We start from the raw sequence: 23806 nt of genomic DNA, 5'->3' as shown, positions 1-23806 counted from the left end.
CTGCTCCTCCTGCCTCCTGGATTTCCCCTGTCAGCATTTCCTCAGGCAGCATGGGCTTCAGCTCTTCCCAGACTTGTATGAAGAGAATCACTTGCATCCAGGAGAGTCCAGCCCAGGGCAGGATTCTGATCAAAACTTTAGGAGTGAAAACACAGAAGGGCGGGAGAGAGAAGTCTCCAATCCCTTATGTGGGAGTACAGGGGGGAGAGAGAGACCTCAAGGGCTTTATCCAGCCTAGCCCAGGGAGGGTCAGCAAGCCCCAGAAAAGGCAACACAGTGGTAGAAATGGAGGCCCACTCCGCCCAAAGGGAAAAAAAACCATGTGGAAACAGACAAGGGTTTGAAGGGTTTAGAAGCCTCAAGATTTGGAGTAATGGCTTATAGAGAGGATAAGCCAGACGGATTCCTGAAATCACACTTCCGAAACCAGAGACCTCCTTCCAAGGAGAAGCCACATTTAGACAGTGAGCATTTCCAAGGCCTTACCCAGACATCTCTTTTCCTTAGTCAACAGAGGACACGCTCAGATGAAAAATCTTATGTGGGTAAGGCGTGTGGACGAGACTTTACCTGCAAGTCAACTCTCATCACACACCAGAGCCTACACACGGGAAAAGCTACACGTGTGTAAGAAGTGCGGGAGAGCCGTTAGCCAAAAGTCACATCTCAAACACCAGAGGACACATTCAGGGGAAAAGACATATGTATGCACAGAACGTGCAAAAAGGCTTTTCTTCCAAATCAAATCTCCTCAGACATGGCAGGATACATTCAGGGGAAAAACCACATGTATGTCAGGAGTGTGGGCGAGGCTTTACCCAAGAGTCACATCTCATGAAACATCAGAGGACACACTCGAGGGAGAGACCTTATGCGTATAAGTAATGTGGGTGAGGCTTTAGTGTCAGGTCAATTCTCATCACACATGAGAGGCCACACTCAGTGGAGAAGCCATATGGATGCATGAGATGTGCACAAGGCTTTTCCTGCAAATCAAAACTCACCAGGCACCAGAGGATACACTCAGGGGAGAAACCACATGCATGTAAGGGATGTGGGCAAGACTTCACATGTAAATCAGGTCTCATCACACACTTGAGGATACACTCAGGAGAGAGACCACATGTGTGTAAGGAATGTGGGAGAGGCTTCACATGTAAATCAGGTCTGATCAGACACCAGAGGACACACTCAGGGGAGAAACCACATGGGTGTCAGGAATGTGGGCAAGACTTCACATGTAAATCAGGTCTGATCAGACACCAGAGGACACACTCAGGAGAAAACCCACATGTGTGTAGTTACTGTGGGCGAGCCTTTACCTACAAATCATATTTCATCATACATATGAGGACACACTCAGGGAAGAAACCACGTGTGTAATTATTGTGGGCGAGCCTTTACCTGCAAATCACATCTCATCGTACACCAGAGGACACACTCAGGGGAAAAACCACATGTGTGTAAGGAATGTGGGCGAGACTTTACCTGCAAATCAGGTCTCATCATACATCTGAGGATACACTCGGGAGAAACCACATGTGTGCAAGGAATGTGGGCGAGGCTTTAGCCATAAGTCAACTCTCATCAAACACCAAAAGAGGCACTCAGGTGAAATACCGTATGCGTGCAAGGAATGTTGCCGAGATTTTAGCCAAAAGTCACATCTCTTCATACACCAGGAGATACACTTAGGAGAAACCATGTGTGTAAAGAGTGGGCAAACCTTACCTGGAAGTACTATCTCATCAAATACTAATGTCCACGCTCAGGAAAGAAACCTTATCTGTGTAAGGAGTGTGGTCAAGTCTTCTTCCAAAAGTCAACTGTCATCATACCAGAGGACACACGTGGAGAGAAACTTTAACAAATGCACAGATTGTGGTTAATGCTATAGGGGCAAGGCATTGCTCATGGCACATCAGATAATACACTCCTCACAAAGCAAAGAACACACTCAGGAGACAAACAGCATGTGTGTAAGTGTTGACGAGGGTGTGGCCAAGTCACATCTCCTCAAACACCCAAGGATACATTGGTGGAAAACCTCACATGGGTCAGGACTGTCTGCCAGGTTTTTGCTCCAAGTCAACTGTCATTACACATCAGACGGCATACTCCAGATACTATGAAGCCCCAGGCGTAACAAGTGTCGGTGAGGCTCATTGGTGAAATCAAATCTGAGACACCACAGGACATATTGGTATTAAGAGTGTGGGCAAGCCTTTAGTCACCAAATTTTCTTTCCCACCAGAGGACACACTTGGGCTAAGTGACAGGTGTGCATAGTGGACGGGGAAGCTTTTGCTATAAGCAAAGACTCATTTAACATCAGAAGTTCGTTCCAGAGGAGCCCTCTGTGTAACAAGTGGTAAGGCTTTAGCTGTAGTATGTTTCTCATGCACCCGAGGCAATGGAACAGAAGTTTCGTGGGCCAGGGGAATGGATGAGAATTTGGGACAAAGGTGCACTTGAGTGGACCACAGAGAAGAGGTTTTTGTGGACATACTGTGGACATACATGCCATACCTCCTCTTATACTAGACCACTAGGGAGAGGTATTGTGAGGACATGACCTATGGAGGGAACTTGCGTCCAGTGCCCTTTATCAGCTGATGTAGGAAGACAAAATGCTGCCACAACAAATCAGAACTTTTCTCACCTCTGAAGGAGTTTCAGAGTTCTGGCTGCCTGTGCTCTGAATAAAGATTAAGTTGTCAGTAGTAGCTACACGAGTGTTGCGCTTCCTGTACCCAGAGGAAAGAAGAGAACTCAAACCTTTAAGTGTTCTGGGATTGTTTGGCTTTGGTTCTTCATACAGCAGTTCATTTAAACCTTTGGTTCCGTGCTGGCTGTACGTCTTCCAAGACAGCTTTCTGTAGTCCATGTTATCAATATTTTTCTTTCCAGAAACAATTCGAGTGCATAAATTCTTTAGTCTTCCTCATTCAATGTTCAACTTTCACGCATACATACAAAGTAATTGAAACACAATGGCGAAAAAGAAAATACTATGGCTTTGGCCCTCAGAGTAACATGATTACTTCTCAACATTTCATAGAGATCTTAAGAAGCAGACTTACCCTATGCAATGCGTCTTTGATCTATTGACTGCTGGGAAGTTTTCTTTGATGGGCACATGTAGCCCAGCCTAGGTATATCCATAGACAAACTACTTGCTCAGAATTAAAACCTGACTCAAGGTTTCGTGGGGCTGTTTCCACCTAAGCTCTTGCTCTACATTGACTTCAAACAAAACCAAGTTCACCAGCAATTCCGTTCCACCTCCAAGCAACACTATAGAGCAGATGGAACTGCTCCTGTGGATTTCTGAGGATGTAAGACTTTCTAGGAGTTGAAACCCTTGTCTTTCTCCCACATGGTCCCTTGGCATCTGACTCCATGGCCCGGGAAGCCAGATGGATGCCCTAACATGCCATTGTTTGGACCCTGTTCTTCAGTTATAATGGTCTTTGTCAACCTCTGGTCTTGATCTGGCTCTTTTGCTCTGCCTCATGATTTCTTGTGCCTCTGTTCTTGGCCTCTGCCACTTCAGATCAAGTTCTCAACCTTGTTCCACCAGCAGCTCTTCCAGTAGTCCCAGGATTTCTCTCTGTGCTCCTTGTTCATAGATAGCTCTTAATATGCACAAGAATGGCTCTGATGGAAGCGTGGTATTTTATTTTTTGACCATGTCCCCAAGAAAACAAAGGGTGGTGACTTGGTTCCCACTCTACTATGGTGGAGACTGAATCTCACCTTTATCTGGGCTATTAAAAGCAAAGAAATAACTCCAAAATGTGATTACTTGTCCAGAGCCAGGAGGCCCGGCCATTACTTGGAATTTATTAGCCTGAGCTCTGGGTAGTCTTCTATCCCAGCTTACGCGACGCAGCACTGCAGCTGTGTTTGACATTCCTAGCTTGCCAGACATAGATAAGGAAGTCTCTATCTGTCTGTAAGATTCTGTTTTGTGGTCAGCATTCCCAGAAAGTACCCAGCCTGTAAAGCTTAAGCAAACAAAGTGTGATGTTCCTCACCCGCGCCTGATTTGCATAAACATGTCACCCCATGTACCTGGTTGAAGACTATAAGCTGTAACTCTTTGTTCATTAAACGAGACTTGATCAGGATACTGTCTTGTCTCCATTCTCCGTGCCTCTTTTGCCTCCCGCCCCCACCCCCTCCAATTCCCACTCTCTCCTCCAGGATCCACGTTGAAGTTCCTGTGGGACGGGACAATTACTACCACAGGAATTGAGGCCAGAATTGATAGTACATTACAAATGAGATTGTGACTAGAAAGGCCATATTAATTGACTGCATCTCATTGTTTTGTGATAGGTTCCATGGATTCAGTTTCCCTCAGCAATCCCATTGACAACATAATGAAACCCTGTCTAGTCCTGTGCCATCCATCCTCACAGTAATTGCTAGGTTTCAGCCATTTCGTTGAGACCCTCTACCTAGTAAGATATTCATCTGATAACATCTCTAAAAATGGGAGTTCAGGGCTCTCCACCCCAGCTTCATAAGACATTTTAGCTGTAATTTTTCCAATACATATTTTTCTTTTAGAACCACATAGTATATTCAATATCCTTTTTATAAAAAAACTTTAAAAAATAAATCATTGTACTGGGGGCTCCTAAAGCTCTTGTAAGAATCCATACATTATTATGCTTACCTGGCAGGGGAGATACCATGCTCACGAAGGTGGTTTTCCCAGGATGAGGCTTATCCATGCACTCCGGATGTGCTGATCCCTGACATTTCCCCAAATGTGGGAAACTCGACTGCAGAATTTGTGGTAGTGGGGGACTGTGTTTGCACTCTCCCCTGGAATAAAAACAAAAGTATCCATACATTAATTGTATCAAACACCTTTGTACATATATTGCCATCATCATTTTCAAAACATTTTCTTTATACTTGAGACCTTGATATCAGTTCTTTTTTCCCACCCCCACATTGGTGACCCCTTGATAAATTATAAATCATTATTTTCATATCTTATACCATCTGCTCTCTCCCTTTACCCATGTTTCTGTTGCTTGACTCCCTTGGGGGATGTTTATACATCAATGTGGTTGTTTACCGCTTTCTCCCCTCACCCTTATGGTGTGGATGCCCCCATTACTGTTCCTGACAGGTTTACCTATCCTGAATTCCATATGTGGAGAGCTCTTATCTGTACCAATGTGCATACTCTGGTCTAGCTATATATGTAAGGCACAACTGGGTCATGAAACTGTGGGTGAGGACACATTCAAGAACTAGAGGAACAATGTGTTGGTGCTATTCTGTACCCTGGTTGAATCGTCCCTGCCTTGTAACCCTCCTGTAGGATGATGCCTAATTGTCTACTGATGGGCTTTGGGTCTACACTCCCCCTCATTCTCATCGATGGAATTGTTTATTTTGGATCTTTTGATACCTTATCCCATCGACACCTTATGATCATTTAGGCTGGTGTACTTCTTCCATGTGGGCTTTGTTGCTTCTCAGCTAGATGGCCACTCATTTGTCTTAAAGGCTTTAAGACCCCAGATGCTATATCTTTTGATGGCCAGGCACCATGAGCTTTCTTCACCATATTTGCTTATGAACCCATTTTGATTTCAAGGATCATGTTGGAAAGGTGAGCATCACAGAATGCTAGGTTATTAGAAGAAAGTGTTCTTGCAATAAGGGAGGACTCTTGTAGAGTCCCAATGTCTGTCTGCTACCTGATACTTAACCTATAAATATATGTACATATACTTATATCCCTATTACTGTATATTAATATTTTACAAATATACATACCTATATTTATACCTCTATAAATACCTTGCCTCCCAGTTTTTTCCTCAATTTCCTTTTACTTTCCTCCTATCTCACTATGATGCTTGACCTTCATTCGGCCCTGAGTAATTCCTCTTGGCTACATTGCACTTGATCAAGCCCCACCAGGCATACTACAAGCTCTCTTCAGATATCTGTTGTTCCTTTTCCCTGGCTTTTTTGTCTTCCCCCTCCCTTCTCTCCCTTTGCCTTCTCTGAACCTTCTCTCCCATTGTTTTCTCCTAGGGATTGTTTATCTTGCCTATCTTATATGGACAGAAATTTAGGGGGAGGGGGGAGAAAAGGGGCCTAAAAATAGTTCCAGGTCTGTCTGCTGACCCTCATGTATGTTTTCACATTGAGTCTGATGAGGTGTCAAGTTCTTCCCTCTGAGTCTGAAGTCTAGTTTCAGATTCCTTGGGGACTTTGTTGCTTTGCTCCCCTTGCTGCTCTGTTGTGCTCCCTTCTTGTTTTGCCCTGGTATGTGTGGGGGGTCACACTGGGCACAATTCCCACACTGTATATCCAGAGCTGTGGGTCACTGACAGGATGTCCTGTCTCGTAGTGGGCTAAGACCTACAGTCCTCTCTGCTTTTGCTGCTCTGAGCAGGTGTGTCATCCTCAGGGCTTGGTGGACCAGGTTGCGGTCCACTCTCTCCCTCTTAGTTTGCTCCCCTGTGGTGTAGGCAGACCTGCCACCCTCCCCAGGCTGTATCTGTAGTTCAGTATTGTGGGCTCACTGGGATTGGGGCTCACAGCACGGACTTTTCTATTAATTCGCTGCATCATGCTGGTATGTTGCCCTCAAGGCTTGACTTACCACTTTAAGGTCTGGTCCCTCTCTCCCTTTCCTGTGGGAGGGTTAATGCCCTGTTCCCCGTTATCTACTGCTCTTTTTTCCCGCTCTTTCTTTGTTGGCTGCCATATGCATCCCTGGGTTGGGTCTGACCCCTGCCTGAGTGCCTGAGCCTTGCCCTGGGAATGTATGCATTTAGTGGATTTTCCCCTTTGCTTCTTGTGCTTTTTAAGCTTACCTCAGTGGATTCATGTTTTACTTGCCCTTTTGTGCTTTGGCTTACTTTGCTTAGCATAATTTCCCCTAACTCTTCCCATGTGATAATGTACTTCATGCATTCATCACTGTATTTTAGGGATGTGTAATACTCCATTGAACCTATGTACCAGAGTTTTTTAATCCATTCATCCATCGATGGAAATTTAGATTGTTTCCAACTCTTTGTGATTGTGAATTGGGCTGTGATGAACATTGGAGCACAGATCTGTGGCCCTGGTCTGTTTATTACCTCCTTTGGGTATATGCCCAGTTGGGGGGTTGGTGGGTCAAATCACCAAATTGATTTCCATAATGGTTGTATATACCTACAGGTCCACCAGCAGTGAATGAGAGTTCCTGTCTCACCACACTCCCTCCAACACTTGTTGTTTTCTGATTTTTTTTAATTTGGTTGTCTTTGAGGGGGTTAGATGGTATCCCATAGTTGTTTTAATTTGCATTTCCCTTATGGCTAATGATTGGGAACATTTTCTCATCTGTTTATTGGCCATTTGGATTTCTGCCCTTGTGAAACTTCTGTTCCGGTCCTTTGCCTACCTTCTCAGTGGGCTATTTTTCTCTTTTGTAGACTAGCAGAGTATTGTAGATTTTAGTAATAAGGCCTTTGTCTGATGTGTCACTGCTAAAGGTGTTTTTCCACCCTGTGGGCTCTCTTATTACTCTCTTGACAAATTCTTTCAATGGACACAGATGTTTTATCTTCAGTATATTCCACTTCTCAATTTATGCTTCCTAGATGTTTGTGTCCTGACCTATTTTCAATAGCCTAAGTATTCCCTGTGCCAAAGTTCTTAGGTTTGTCCCAATTCCTTCATTAATAGCCCTACGGGTTTGGGGTTTTACCTCAAGGTCTGTGATGCACTTCAGTTTCCTTGTGAATGGACTGAGGTAAGGTCTTGCTTCATTTTTCTGTAGGTAGATATCCATTTTTTCAGCACCACATGTGGATGAGGATCATCCACTTCCCATTTGATATTTTTGGGGCCTCTTATCAAATATCAGTTGTCTGTATGCTGATAATTTCGTTTCTGGGTTTTCAGTTCTTTCCCATTGGTTGGAGTATCTATCATTATACCAGTCCCACACTGTTTTGACCACTATGGCAGTTATAATAGGTACTAAAATCAAAGCAAGCCCTCCTACTTTTTCTTTTTTTAATTAAAAAACTACTTTTTATTGCGAATTAGGTGAAGGCTTACAGAGCAGATCAACTTTACATTCAACAACCCATAGGCCTTTTGTTTGAACAAATCCATTGCAATCCCTTCAATTTAGTCTCATCACTTATCCACTGTCTCCCATGTGTTTCCTGCTTCTACTCCTCCTTTCTGAACCCTATGAACTTTTTCCCTGGGTCAATACTACCCTTTTGATCTTTCACAGCTAATTATTCTAACACAAAGATGAATTCACTTCTGGCCATGAATGGTTACTGAGGGTCATGATCCCACTGGTCTGTCTGACTAGTAAGCCTGGTCTCCTATAGGATTTTGAGTGCTGTACCACCTTTGTCTCACCTTCTATCCAGGGCCTTCTGTGGTGAGCCTTTTCAGAACAGTTGGCAGAGAGAAGTAGTCCTCTGGTCTCAGGGTTGAGGATACTGATGTCTGCCTAGTCCATTAGTTCACTGGACTGATTTGTGGAAGTCACTCTTGGTTTCTTCTAAGAGTGTTCCCTGGGTTTCCTCATACAAATCTTGCCAACACTGTGATTCACCATTATTTGGTCATGCTTATCTGGCTTTTACATGCATCTGAGGTAATTGCAGACACCAATGCTTGCATCAGGGGCACCTTAAATGATATATTTTTCATTCTAATCCTTTAAAGAAGCCTTTATAGCAGATTTATTCTTTCAATCCAGCATTTGTTTAAAGCTTTTCTTGTGAATTGGTTGAGATTATATGGAAAGCATATGTTTTAAATTAAACAATCCATACATATTGTCTCATTCATTTTAATTCTCTCAATATAATGTCCCTTATGCTCTTTACTTTGAATTTCCTGTTTGCATTCATTCGTCCATGTTTCCCAAGCTTGTACTTTGTCCTTTGGTAAAAGCTACCCTTTTGAACTCAAATGGTTGATTATTCTAAAGTGTATGTGCCTCATTAATATTATTGCTTCCCTTACATACATGGCTGAAAATTGAGTCAGGGAGGTGAATTAGCTCCAGACCAGAAAGGTGACTAAGGTCCATATTCTCAGGGTTTCTATCTGTCTCTGCCTGACCATGTAAGCCTGCTCACTTTATGATCTGGAGTTTTGTTTTACGTTTTCCTCCCACTCTATCTAGACAGGAACAGACCAAACATCAGAAGATGTCAAAAGCATAGCAAGCAAACAGCAACAAAAAGAAAGCAGGGGTAGCAATGTTAATCTCCGAGAAGATAGACTTCAAGGCAAACAATATAATAATAGATAAGAAAGGTCACTACATAACGATAAAGGGAACAATAGCTCAGGAAGCCATAATTAGAATAAATATATAGACACCCAATGAAAGGCCCTTGAAATACATCAGTTAAATCCTCCCAAAATTTAACAAGGATGTAAACATAATAATAACAATCTTAATATGCAACTCTCAAGGCAAGACAGAACTTCAAGAAAAAAACCCAATGGAGACATAAAAAAGCTCAATAACAATAAAAAATGTCCTCATAGAATGCATGATCCAACAAAAACAACATATATATTCCAATGCACATGGAATATTTTCAAGAATAAACCACATACTTGGCCTCAAATCATGCCCCAACAAATGAAAAAAATTGAAAACCTACAGTAAGTCTTCTCAGACCACAAGCTATAAATCAGAAATCAATAAAAATGAACACAAAGGGAGGGAGGGGGGGAAAAAAAAAGAGGACCTGATGCAAGGGGCTTAAGTGGAGAGCAAATGCCCTGAGAATGATTGGGACAGGGAATGTATGGGTGTGCTTTATACAATTGATGTATGTATATGTATGGATTGTGGTAAGAGGTGTTGGAGTCCCTAATAAAATGTAAAAGAAGAAAAGAGAAAAAAATGATTAGGGCAAAGACTGTACAGATGTGCTTTATACAATTGATGTATATATATGTATGAACTGTGAAAAGAATTGTATCAGCCCCAATAAATTGTTAAAAACAAACAAAAATAATAATAATAAAATGAACCCATTAAAGCAAAAAAAAAAAATGAACACAAACATAAAGCCAAACGCATGGAGACTGAACAACATAATGGCAAAAAATTACTGGGTAATAAGGCAAATAAAGTAGGAAATTAAAAAATTCCTTGAATTAAATGAGAAGGATAACACAACATATCAAAAACGTTGGGACACAGCTAGAGTAGTAATGACAGGCGAATTTATAGCTATCAGCACACACATGTACAAAGAGGAAAAATCTAAAGCCAGCACCCTAACACAACACCTCCAGGAACTAGAACAACAACAGCAACACAATTCCTTCAAAAATGGAAAGAAACAATCCTAATGCGGGGATTAGATCAGCTGTCCTGTATCAAGTTGGGTTCGAAATGAGGTGTGCGGATGAAAGGAAAAGAAAGAGATAGAGACAAAGTATGGGATCCAGAGGACTCCAATCTGATGGACTGAAGCCTCCAGTACATTTGAAGCTTGGTTTTTATACTCTTCTTACACAAGGGAATTGGTTACAAAACAAACATCAAAGAACTTAAACATTCCTAAACTCTTATCTATGCAAATGTTACTTAAGTAGTCACAGTTTCTTAACTTTAGAATAATAAAAGCACTAAGTTTAAAGACAATAACACGAATATGCAAGATTGAAGAGAGCCTCAAAGAGATCTTAAATAACTGAGTTCTCTCTCAATGTTTTTAGCAGCAAAGTCACAAATAACAGTCATTTTGCAATGCTTTTGTCTGCAAAGACACAGAGGCACAGGGGACTAAATAGTCACCCATTAGTAAACACCTTGATCAGCAGGATGCCTCCTACATCATAAGACTCAGAGCAGAAATTAACAAAATAAATAATTTTCAATGGGGAAAAAAAATCAACAAAACAAGAAGTTGGTTCTTTCAAAAAAGTAACAAAAGAGACCTTTGGCAAATGTGACAAAGGATAAAGGAGAAAATATGAACATACCAGAATAAGATGTGAAGACAGTGAGCTTACAACAGATCCAAATGAAATAAAAAGACTAATAGCACACTATGATGAAAAACTATTTAAACCAATTCAGCGCTTTGGAAAAAATGGAGAGAGCCTAGAAAAACATCATTCACTCAAATTAATGCAGACAAACTTTGAAAAATTCAACAGGTGCTTCCTGGAAGATGGCGCCCATGTAGAATCAACCACTCTGTGCTCCCCTTTTTAGATCAGAAAATCGAGAGAATGTGGCTGCTAGCTGGTGGCTGAGAGCAGACAGGAGACCCGTGAGCAGTCTGGAGATTCAGAGCAGAGCTCTTGTCTTCTGTGGGCTGTGGATACCAAGCTAAGTCAATTTACCAGGACATCCTCAGCCGAAGGCGGCAAGGTAGTCAAACTACCAGCCCTCACATTTCCTCCCAACCCCAAACAACAGCATCACAGTGCTGAGAGTGCAGGAAGAGAGACGGGGAAGAGAGAGCTGATATCAAGGAGTTCAAGAAGCAAGTAAATATTTTCAAGCTTACTGTGGTAGCAATTGTACAATACTGCTTGCTGTGATTGGACTATGGAATGTTATATCTGTAAGAACTCCCAATAAAATTTAAAAAGAAAAAAAGAAATTCAACACACCCATGACAGAAAAAAGAGCAAGTCATTAAGAAACTACCAACCGAGAAAAGCACAGGTCCAGAGGGTTTCACAGGGTAATCCTAACAAATATTCTAAGAGCACCTGACACCAAGACTACATAAGATTTCCCAGAGCATAGGAAAAGACAACAAACTCCCAAACTTCTTCTATGAAGCCAGAATAACAGTATTACCCAAACAAAGCATGACCACACAAAGACGGGAAATTGGAGGCTAATATCACTTATGAACACAGATGCCAAAATCTCCAACAAAATCCATTCTGTTTTGTTTTAGTCCCAGCGCCAAATGGGATTCATTCCAGGTATGCAGGGATGGTTCAATATTTGAAAAACAATCAATGTAATCTCCAACATAAACAAGAGATAAAAACCACATGATCTTATCTATAGGTGCAGAAAAGGCAGTTCACAATATTCAACACCCTTTTGTGTTCCAAACACATAATAGGAATAGAAGGGAAATTCCTCAACATAATAAAAGACATGAGAAGCTAGCAGCCAACATCATGCTCAATGGGGAAAAGCTAGGTCCACTGAAAACAGGGACCAGGCAAGAATCTCCCCTATCACCACTCTTATTCAACACTGTGCTGGAAGTTTTAACTAGAACAATCAGACAACAAAAATAAATCAGGGGAATACAAATAGGCAAAGAGGAAGTGAAGCTCTTGCTCATTGCAGATGATATGATCCTATATAGAGAAAACCCCAAAGTTTCCACAAAAAGTCTGTTGGAAGCATACTCCAGATGCTGCATCAGTGAGATCCATGCAGATACTCCATAAAGTGAACTGGACTTTTTCTCAGATAAGTTCATAACTTGTGGACCTAAGTCAGAAAATTAATGATCCTACAGGGACAGCAAATACAACAAAGGTTTTGGGGGCAAGGGGGCTGGAGGGAAGTGGAGTTGAGAATTACAGTGGGGAGGAGGAATCAAGGAGATGATGTGAAGGAGTCTCAGAAGGAAAAGTATGTTTGGAATATAATTATGGAAGCTACCATGCCTGGTAGGCTGGGGTGACTGAAACAAGTTCAGTGACACTCATGTGTAAGACAGAAAGCTTTATATCAAGAGGTAATTATATATCAAGCAAACATCCCAACACAGTCCAGAACAAGTCTGTAAGTCCTATACTAGTCAATAAGTCCAATGCCAGTCTATAAATCGCTCTTCAAACTCATGCAGCCATGTGCAATGATACAGAAGGGAGGGAGATAAAAAACGGTGGTTGCAGAGTTTTGTGGATTCAATGGCATTGTCTCTGGAAGCTCGCCAAGACAGCACAGCAGGAAGATAAAAGAAAGACAGGAAATTCCAGGATCCTCCTTATGACAAGGCTATGTTCACCAGGAGGTACCATCAGACGGACAGGCTAGACTCCACCCCTCTACTGTTATATCTTCCAGTTGACATGAAATGATGTAACTACGACAATAAATATATGCTTGACCTGGTAGAATTATGGAATGATATCTACATATAACACTCACCCTGGGGGACAGACAACAAAAAAGTGGGTGAAGGGAGACATTGGTCTATGTAAGACATGAAAAAAAATGTGCAATCATGAGGCGTCAACATGATTGTGTAACAGGCAGCAGAAGACCCAAAAGAAACAAACAAAAACATAGTGTTGAGAACAAGGGGGATTGGAGCAGATACCCAAAGCCGATCTATAGACAATGGAACAACCCCCCGCTCCCCCCCACACACACATACACAGAGGGGTCCCAGGGAAGGGATGAGTCAACCAGGGTGCAGTAAGCACCAATGAAACACAATATTCCTCCGGTTCCTTGAGGCTTCCTTATCCCCCGCTATCATGACCCCAGTGGTGCTGTCAATCAGAATAGACTGGAGCATGTCTACAAGTACAGATAAGAGATGGGAACTCAGGACACACAGAATCCAGGAACAGGAGTGGGAATAGCAATATGAGAAGGGTAGGGGGAGGTGGGGGAGAAGAGGGGAGGAAGGGGGAACTGATCGCAATGATCTACACATAACCACATACACCCTCCAGGGAGAAGGACGACAGAAAACATGGGGGAAAGGAGATAGCAGTTGGTGTGAGCTATGATAATAATAATTTATAATCTATCAAAGGGTCGCATGAGTGGTGTAGGGAGGGATGGAAAAAGGAGGAGCTGATACTAGGGGCTGAATAAAAGGAAAGGTCTAGAAAAGATGGCAACGTATCTACAAATATGCCTGATGCAATCAATGTATGGATTGTAATAAGAGTTGTAGGAACCCCCAATAAAATTATCTTTTAATAAAAATAATGCTAATTTATACGTTATCAAGGGTGTATGAGGGAGGCAGCAGGTGGGTGTGGGTGTCGGGGGGGGCTATGAGCTGATACCAAAGTCTCAAGTAGAAAGAAAATGTTCTGAAAATGATGATGGCAACAAATGAACAAATGTGCTTGACACAATGGATATATGTATGGATTGTGATAATAGTTGTACAAGCCCCCAATAAAATGATTTTTAAAGGTTTATGGAATGGTTCAATGCAATACCAATTGAAATGCCAAATAAATTCTCTGAAGAAATGGAAAAACTAATGCCAATTTCACGTGGGCAGGCAAAAGACCCAGGACAAGCAAAGAACTTCTTCAAAAGAAGAACCAGATAGGAGGCCGAGCACTGCCTGACCTCAAAATCTACATAGGCACGGTAGTCAAGAAAGTATGGAGACCAATCCATCAGAATGGAAAACCCAGACATAAATGCATCAGCCTACAGGCATGTAACCTTTGAAAAAGGAGCTGGAGGACTCATTTGGAGACCCAAGCCAGCGCTGAGATGCTTCCACCATCACTGGAGCCACAGACTTTCCACCCACTGGCCTGTAATCATCTTGCATTCGGCTTCATTGCATGTGTTGCCTGAGTCTGAAGAAGAATTACAGACTGGTACCGGACATATGGGCTACTATCAGACAAATGGACTTGATCTGGACTAGGATGGGATGTTTTCTTAATATGCAACTACTCTTTGATATAAAGTTCTTTCCTATATATCTATGTGAGTCTCCCTCGATTTGTTTCTCTAGTCTACCTGGACTAACACAAACACAACAGACAAGGGCTGATTATCACAATACAATACAACAACACAATAAGAAAATAATGAGACCCAATTAAGAAATGGGAGTCATGAGCAGTTTACCAAAAATGAAGTACAAATGGCTATCAAGCACAGGAAAAAATGCTCATGTGTTAGAGTAGCCAGCCACTAATAATCATGGGGTCCACAGGTGCAACTGTACAGTTATAATATATAAAGATTATAGGAAAGTAATAGAGAATAGGAGAGGTAAGAGAGAAGATAAAATGAGGGGTCAGGCAGACATTTTATTGGTAGCATGCTCACCTCAGCCCGTCTTGGTGGTACACATGGAGGTGCGGGATAAGAGAGGAGGCAAGAGAGTTTATTTCTAACCAAGGCTTATATATCCTTAGGGAGCATTAAGCCCACTACTTACAGATGACTACATATGCAATACAAGCAATGGGAGGGGGATGATCTAGGGGTGTACATCAAATAAGGAGAGGAATTAGGGGTACACATGTGGCTAGATGGGCGGACCCTAGACTCAAGATGGCAGCCTAATCTTTGTCATCCTTGAGTAGCCTCAAACTTGTAGCTGGACTCTCCAGGGAGGAAATCCACTATCCCTATCAGGAGTCTGATTGCTCTAGATGGCTGATAACCCTCGGGGAGACTAACCTCTAAGCAGCTTGCATTGACCTCCATTGTAGTCACCATGTGTAGCAAGCAAAATCTTCGGTTTGGCATATATTTGGGGGAGACAACCTGGGGAGAAGCCTTTTTGCATCACACAATCAGGGAGATGCAAATTAGAACCACAGTGAGATTCTATTTTATACCCAGAATGCTAGGCCAAATTAAAAGAACTGAAACAACAAATTGTGGAGAAAATATGGAGAGGTTGGAACTCTCATAAATTGTTAGTTGGACTTGTAACTATATACAGCCACTGTGGAAAACAACATGGCGATTCTTAAAGCAACTGGGAATTGAAATCCCTTATGATCCAGTGTCGTGTCCCGCGGGACATTCAGCGTGGATCCTGGAGGAGAGAGTGGGAATTGGGGGGGTACAAGAGGCACGGCAAATGGAGACAAGACAGTATCCTGATCAAGTCCCATTTAATGAACAGAGTTACAGCTTATATTGGCCAGCAAGGGGGGGAAGCATCCATCGCACATGCAAATTAGGCTACTTTGGCAAGAGGCCAATCAGGGAGTTCAGGGGAGAGTGCCCTGCCCTTGAGTCAGTAAGGCTTACAGTCTTCAACCAGGTACGTGTTTATGTAAATCAGGCCAGGTGAGGACAATCTTTTGCCCAATCAAGGGGATGCAGGACACAGGTGCTTATCTAAAGAGCATCAGACCTAGTTTGCTCAAGCTTGACAGCTGCAGTGCTCTGTCGGCTAGGCTGGGGAAGAAGAATGCCCAGAGCTCAGGCTAATCAATTCCAACTAATGGCCGGGCCTCGTGGCTCGGGACAATCCAGCAATACCACTATTAGGCATAAGCCCTAATGAAATAAGAGACACAATACAAGTGGATGCATGTTCTGCCACGCTCTTAGTGCCACGCAGCACAGTTCACAATAGCAAGAAACTGGGAGCAGCCCAAAAGTCCAAGAGTGGAACAATGACTAACTAACCATGGAACATACACACCGTGGAACACCCTGCATCCCTACAAAACAGTGATGAAAACATGAAATACCAAACAACATGAAGGACCTGGAACCCTTATGCTGAGTGAAGTAAGTCAATCAGAAAAGGACAAGTGTTGTATTAGTCCACCACTATGGAGAAACGCCAATTAAATAAATGCTAGGAATCAATTCCGGAACAAATGAGTTGAAGGCTACCTACACTCCATGAACCTTACATCACCTCCCTTTTATGCACTTCTCAAAAGCCATCTTGGATGAAGACCACTTAATCTGGGGTCACTCTCCGCAAGAGGGGGGAGATGGGAGATCACCATCCACTTGAGGCTATACAACATTGAGAAAAGGCTAGGGCAAATCAAACCTGCCCCCACCCCCACCACACACAAATGGAAGGAGATCCTTGATGGAAAAACAAGCCAAGAACAGGGGAGGGGCCCATCTATGTTTTGGAGGAGACGCTGATAGTTCTGGTGGGGAGTATGTTGGGTGACTGGGGTGAAGTAAACTCACACCGGAAAGGGGTTCAAAGCAATGATTGTAGGGCGCCTAGCGGGACAATCGACTAGATTTTATGTTCCCGGGTGGACTCTATGAATCTGTTTCTACCCAATATTGTGATCCATGCCATGGACTAAACAGCAAGGTGTCCTTGGATGCTGACCGTGCAGGCAGCATGGCATAACAATGTCACTATACCATAAGGACATACATAGTGGTCCAGCTGAATGAACTGAGCCTTGCCTGGAAGCAGCCTGCACCCTTGGACGGAGGACTGGGCTTTTCAGATGGGAGATGAAGCAGAGTGTGTCCACCCCAGGATTGTTGAAGAGGCTGTGATCAGGCCTTAGAGGGAACCTGGTTTTGTGGGTGTTCAATGGAAAGGGACACAGAATAACCATATATTTAGTACCTCTGATGCCCCCCTCACCGTGACGACAGGTTTTGATCTGTGGGGTTGGGATCTAACTTGGAAGAACTAATCCACGAAGTTTCCCCCCGGGCACCAAGCCCCATACTTAGGGTAAACAGAGTTCAATAGAAGGGGAGATGCCCCCCCCCCCACTATCATGGTCCCAATTCTACCTTGAAAGTCTGGGTAGACTAAAGGATGTACACTGGTACAGATAGGAACTGGAAACACAGGTTATCCAGGACGGATGATCCCTTCAGGACCAGTGGTGTGAGTGGTGATACTGGGAGGGTGGAGGGAGAGTGGGTTGGAAAGGGGGAACGGATTACAAGGATCTACATGTGACCTCCTCCCTGGGGTACGGACAACAGAAAAGTGGGTTAAGGGAGACATTGGACAGGGCAAAATATGACAAAATAATAATGTATAAATTATCAAGGGATCATGAGGGAGAGGTAGTGGGGAGGGAGGGGATAAAATGAGGACCTGATGCTAGGAGCTTAAGCGGAGAGCAAATGTTTTGAGAATGATGAGGGCAATGAATGTACAATTGTGCTTTACACAATTGATGTATGTATGGATTGTGATAAGAGCTGTATGAGCCCCTAATAAAACGATTAAAAAAAGAACATATTATTGAAAAAAATAAAAGAAGGGGAGATGGAACTGTGTAGGGCAACAACTCATTAGTTGCAGCTCTGAGATGCCTCATACTGACAGTGTCTGGAATGCTGTCACTGGAATATTGATGATGTCATCAGTATACTCACCTTACACACCAGGAGGATTGACTTTTTTTTTATTTATATGGGTCTGTGTGTAAAGGCCTTCAGTTTGGTTTTTGTTTGTTTGCCGTGTGGTTTGTTGCTGGTGCTGGTGTAGTTGGCCCTATGGGGCTTTGATTTTCTCAAAGGGTGTATACATAGGGTACATTTCTTGATGGGAGTAAAGTCTCATGTTTCTCCTACAGAGCAGCTGGTGGTTTCAAACTGCTGACCTTACTGTTAGTAGGCCAATACATAAGAATTAAGCCATCAGGGTTCCTGGGGCCATGAATAGAAAGTATGAAGGGAGAACAGGGAAGGGAGCCTCCGGTCACAGAAGCCAGCAGAAGGTAGTTAGGAGAAGAAGGGACCATTTAGAACAGTGATTCTCAACCTTCCTAATGCTACCACCCCGTAATACAGTTCCTCATCTTGTGGTAACCCCTAACCATAAAATTATTTCATTGCTACTTAAGAACTGTAATTTTGGCACTGTTATGAATTGGGCGACCCATGTGAAAGGGTCGTTTGACCCCCAAAAGGGTCACGAGCCACAGGTCGAAAACTGCCCATTTACTGGATTATTTGCTTGTTTATTTATTTTAGGGTTAGATACCTTTATTGGGGGCTCTTACAACTCTTGTTACAGAAGGTGCTCTTTTCTTTCTTACTCATTATTTGCATTTTTATCTCAGCCCCTTTTATTTAAATTTTATTTTATTGAAAACTGCTTATTTTATTGAAAACTGATGGAATCCAGCATCTGTAGATGTGAGGTATCTTCTCCCTTCCCCTGGATCTGTCTCTAAAACCTGGACCACACTCAGGACCAGGCTTGCTGATAAACTTTTCTACAATGCATTTAGAATTCTGAAGGGCTGTGAGTGCTTCTAGAAACCAGTCCTGTAAATTTGAATTCCAAGTACCTCTTAGGACAGATGAGCCTAACACTCTTGTGTCACAGTGTTTTATTTATTAGAGACAAATCTTTTTAAAAAATCATTTTATTGGGAGCTCTTACAGATGTCATAACATTCCAGTGTTCAATCACATCCAGCAGTAGAACCCACTATTCTACCATAATTCGATTCAGAAGATTTTCTTTATTCTTGAATTCCTTGATACCACCTTCCCTTTCACCCGTCCCTCCCCCACTATTGTCCCTCTAACCGTATTTATATTTTGCCTTACCTAACTCCACCCAATATTCTATTCACCCAAAATCTATTCGCATACAATTATGTTGTTTGTCCCCCTTGATTAGGGTCATAGTCATGAACGCTATCAGTTCCCACTCCTCCCCCTTCCCTGGCCCTGAAGGGTTATCTATCTAGGCTTTCATGTATTGAACTCTCTCAATTATACAAATAAACACATGCAAATGTAACATGATTGATGTGGTATAACAAGTAAAAACCATAAAAGTGAGGGGAGGAAATATTAAAGAATTAGAGGCAAGTTATGTGTTTCTTTAGTCCTATATCGCACCCTGAGTTTATCATCCCTTCCTTGTGGCCCTTCTGTGTGATACCACCAAACACAAAACTTACTGCAAGTCCAACTATGACGTAGCTAGATTTAGGGACAAAATGGACTTGTCTTCCCCACATGCCTGGGCTAGCAGAAATCGCCTGGCAGGGCCACGTACATGAGTTGAAAGGAGAACTGGCACTAATTAAACACCTATGGGAAAGATCCAAACTAAGCATGCTCAGACACAAGGCTTCACCCCACCCCCCAAGGCCCAGGAAAACCAATACCTTGGGCCCACCCACCTTAGGTATCAGCAAATGACATCACACAGGTGGGCCTAACTCAGCCAGTGGGGTTAACCAGTACCTTCAACCATGCCTCCCAGCCAGGTGTTAAAAGTGGGCTGCAGGAAAGCAGATTCCTTTTTTGTTCTGTTCTTGCAGCAGGTCAGAGACCAGGGGCACACATGCTCTGGGCCCACAATCCCTCTCAGGCCCTTTTACTCTGCTCCTGTTGAGCGGTGGAGGGTGGAGGTTTCTCAGTGTGGGTGTTCTTTTCCATGTGGGTTTAAATGCCCAGATGTGAACCCAGCACGGATTGGCACACTTTCCAGAAATAGCACGTACCCTTTTGAGACTCTAAAACTGGAAACTTTCCCTTTCCTTCATAAAAACTCACTTGGATTACAAAACGAGCTTCGGCAAGAACTCTTTCAGTTCTATGTAAAGAACCAAAGTATAACCCACTCCATAAAACCTAACACAACCAGGATGGAAAAGAAGTGGCGTCTGAAAACAGGCCATTCTTAAAGACGTCAGTAAAGCTTCTAGGTTTCCATTCAACTTGGCTACAGAACCTGGAAAGAGTGTTGGACTGGGGAAAGGATCGCGAGCTCACCTTGGGCGCACGGAAGAATTACGACCAGCTGAGATGCAAACACGACAAAAGGAGTTTATTTCTTTTTCTGGCTCGAGCTAGGGCTTTCTTCCCTCCACTGCCCAGCGCAGTGGGGACCCAGCGTCCAGAAGGGAATCAGCCCCGAGTTCTTTGATCCCTGGGCTGTTATGGGGCTAGGGACCAGGGGCAGTCCAGTGTTGCTGTTCTCTAAATTTATTGGAGAAAACTTCTGGCATCAGCGTTGTCCAGTGGTGGTTGGCGAGTAGTTCCGCTCGTATTCTCTTGACTCGTCAATTGGGGATGGTGGTCGCTGCTACCTACTGGCCAGTCTGGGACAGGTGATGCCTTCTCTGACAGAATTACCTCAGTGTCCAGGAATCTGAAATAGAGCTTCAGCCTGCCCTAGACTTTGGTTTTATACGGCCTGTCATGGTGCTGGTACCTGCAGCTGTAAACCAGGACCCCACAAGAGTTGTCTAGTTCGTTACCTCTGACAGCCTCCTCCTTCAGAGTGTAGGGCCAGGGGTCCTCAAACTACAGCCCACAGGCCACATGCGGCCCGCCGAGGACATTTATCCAGCCCACCGGGTGTTTTTGTCGCGCTTTGGTGTTTTACTTCAAAATAAGCTATGTGCAGTGTGCTTAGGAATTTGTTCATAGTTTGTTTGTTTTTTTAAACTATAGTCCGGCCCTCCAATGGTCTGATGGATAGTGAACTGGCCCCTGTTTAAAAAGTTTGAGGACCCCTTATTTGGGCCAGGAACCCTCGCCCCCAGCTGCTTAGCATGACTTCCCTGACCTGTTGGCCTAGGTCATGGAACCTTTTCCATGAGCTCCCCAATCCTAAAATAGCTATTTCTGTTTCTGCTCTCCCTTGTCCTGTCAGTTATATCTGTCTTCCTCCCTGTACCTGTTTCACCTTTATAACCCTGGGTCAGGAGACTCCTGAAATTTGCAGTAGAGTGAAATTGTGATTGATGAGGGCAGCATTTGGTCCCAAGCCAGCTAAGAAATGACACTGGAATCAAGTTCCTTCATTGACCCTGCCCTCCCTCCTGGATCTTCTCTCCACGTGTCTTCTGGTGCAAGAGGAGGTGTAACCTATTGTGAAAGCAACTTCACTCTCCCTGCCCATTGCTTTTCCAGTCAAAAACAATGTTCTCTGCGGTATATGGAAATGTGTATCCCTCCACATCTGAGCTTTCTCCCTGCACACATGCAGCTTCTATTCAGGGTAATCTGATGCATGAAAAAGAGCAATGTGGAGTAAAGCCTTGGTCACAACGCACTATAAACAAGATTTCTCATTGAGTGTGCCTTCTGATCAATGATGAAGTATGGCTTGTAGACAAGACCTTGATTCCATGCCTTACACATGTTACTTTTACAGTATGTGCGCCTTGGTCGGGGAGGTGGCCTGGGTGAAGCCTTGTCTACATTCTCTGCACACACGTGGCTTCTCCCAATGGTGTCACCTGGTGCAGAAGCAAGACTGAAATGTTTGTAAAGCCTTGATTTACTGGAGGCACATGACAGGCTTCTCACATGAGCAGGTGCTCTGGTGCTTAAGAAGTACTGATTCCAGGTTAAAGGCTTGTCAACATTCCAGGCAGATGTAAGGTTTCTCCTACTTCTCCCCTTGGGTGTGTGATGAGATGTGACCTACTTGCCACTACTTGCCAACATGTCATTTCTCTCCCCAGTGTGTCCTCTGGTGTAGGAAGAGATCTAATTTGCAAGTAAAATCTCGGCCACACTCCAGGCAGTTATAAGGTTTCTCACCTGAGGGTGTCCTCTGGTGTTTGACGAGATGTGACTTGTACCTAAACTTTCAGCCACACTCCTTGCTATGGCTTTTCCTGTGTGTCATCTGGTGTGTCATGAGACTTGATGTGTGGTAAAAAGTCCTGCTCACCCTCTGGGCACATTTAAGGTTTCCGCTCCTGAATGTGATCTCCTGGTGCGTGGTGAGAGTGGACTGCTGGCAAAAGGCTCACCCACATTCCGCACACATATGGCTTCTCTCCTAAGTGTGCCCTGTGTTGTGTGAATAGAGATGACTTCTAGAGAAAGGCCCATCCACACCCACTGCTTTCTCAGGGGATCTGTTAGATCTCTAGTGGGAGAGATATACCTCGGTCCTTGGCTTCATGCATGAAAGAATTGATGACAAAGCCTGGTTTGTGATTCAAGTGGGTTTTATATAGGTTAGAAGCAGTTTCATCATTACAGCCAATGCAACACAAGCCAGAGTCCGCAGCAAGGTTGCTTGGGTCTGTGGCTCTGGGACCACTCCTTGGCTGCTCCAGTACCGCAGCCTGGGCGCACTGCACAGTGTGTTGGAGCTACTGGTAGAGAATGGGCCAGAGCAAACTTCAGGGCCCCCATTGGCTGAATCAAATCCACCTGGTCCAGATGGGCCAAGCCAGGCGTAAAGCTCCTTCCTGGCTGGAAGCTCAAACCTCTGAGCATGCATAATGGGAACCCCAGTCCCTATGCTAGCTACCTAACAGATCCTCTAATGTATGAGGACTTCTGGGTAGCTTCAGCCACACGCTGCACACGTGGCTTAATCAGGAAGACAGACATGTCTCTGGATTGTACTAGTCATACACATGGGTGGGAGGAGCTAGGAGTATACACTCGAAAGGGCAGGCTCCGGAGCATCTATGACAAGGGGCATACATAACAAGATGTGCTCTAACAGTGCTGCTCGAGCTGACTTGACCTTGGGTGTCTCTGAGCGCATGTCAAGGGGGAAAATCTATGATACTTATCAGAAGGGAGTCTGCCATACCCGGTTTTAGAGGGTCTGACTGCTCTTGATGCAGATAAGCTTTAGGCAGATGGCCTTCAAGGAGTTAACCATCAAGCTTACATAGTAGCAGCCAGGTGCTTGCAAGTAGCACCTTAAAATTGGATTCTGGGGGGACAGCATGGTGAATAATTTCCACTTAGGAGAATGTGACTGGAACGCATCTCCTACGAGGGTGAAATCTCCCTGGAAGGGAGTCCTGGCCTCCCCAATTCCTTAACACATGAAAGTTGAGTTTGTCCACATACACTCTCTTCCAGGTTCAGCTTACACAGATCCCCAAACCACCCATCTGCACAGTATCTAGTCAGACTGATCCACTGGCAGATCCACTCTCACCACAGGTAACAGTCTATCATGCAGACCATTGTAATCTTTTTTTTTTTTTAACGTGTAAACCCCTCCCCCTCCCATTGTAATTTTGATTATGCTGGATCGGCCTTGATTCTTGGCCACTAACCACCCTAGAGATGCTACCTGAATTTGTTCTGGGTGCAAGCATCTCTACGGTTTCCATGCCAAAAATGTCTTCCCTGGTT

The 23806-nt window shown here is 43.7% G+C and overlaps 1 non-coding gene and 1 pseudogene across 1 annotated transcript; both read left to right on the top strand.

Moving 5' to 3' along the window:
* Window positions 1–373: 373 nt before the first annotated feature.
* The window catches only part of LOC142422289 (uncharacterized), a 63090-nt pseudogene continuing 39657 nt past the window's right edge, over window positions 374–23806 (top strand).
* LOC142423736 (U1 spliceosomal RNA) lies at window positions 4680–4842 on the top strand. Its single transcript, XR_012779334.1, has one exon. It is a non-coding gene; the product is annotated as a U1 spliceosomal RNA (small nuclear RNA).

This window comes from Tenrec ecaudatus, chromosome 12, assembly GCF_050624435.1.
Source record: "Tenrec ecaudatus isolate mTenEca1 chromosome 12, mTenEca1.hap1, whole genome shotgun sequence".
Lineage (NCBI taxonomy): Eukaryota > Metazoa > Chordata > Mammalia > Afrosoricida > Tenrecidae > Tenrec > Tenrec ecaudatus.
This window is presented reverse-complemented; position numbering and strand designations above follow the sequence as displayed.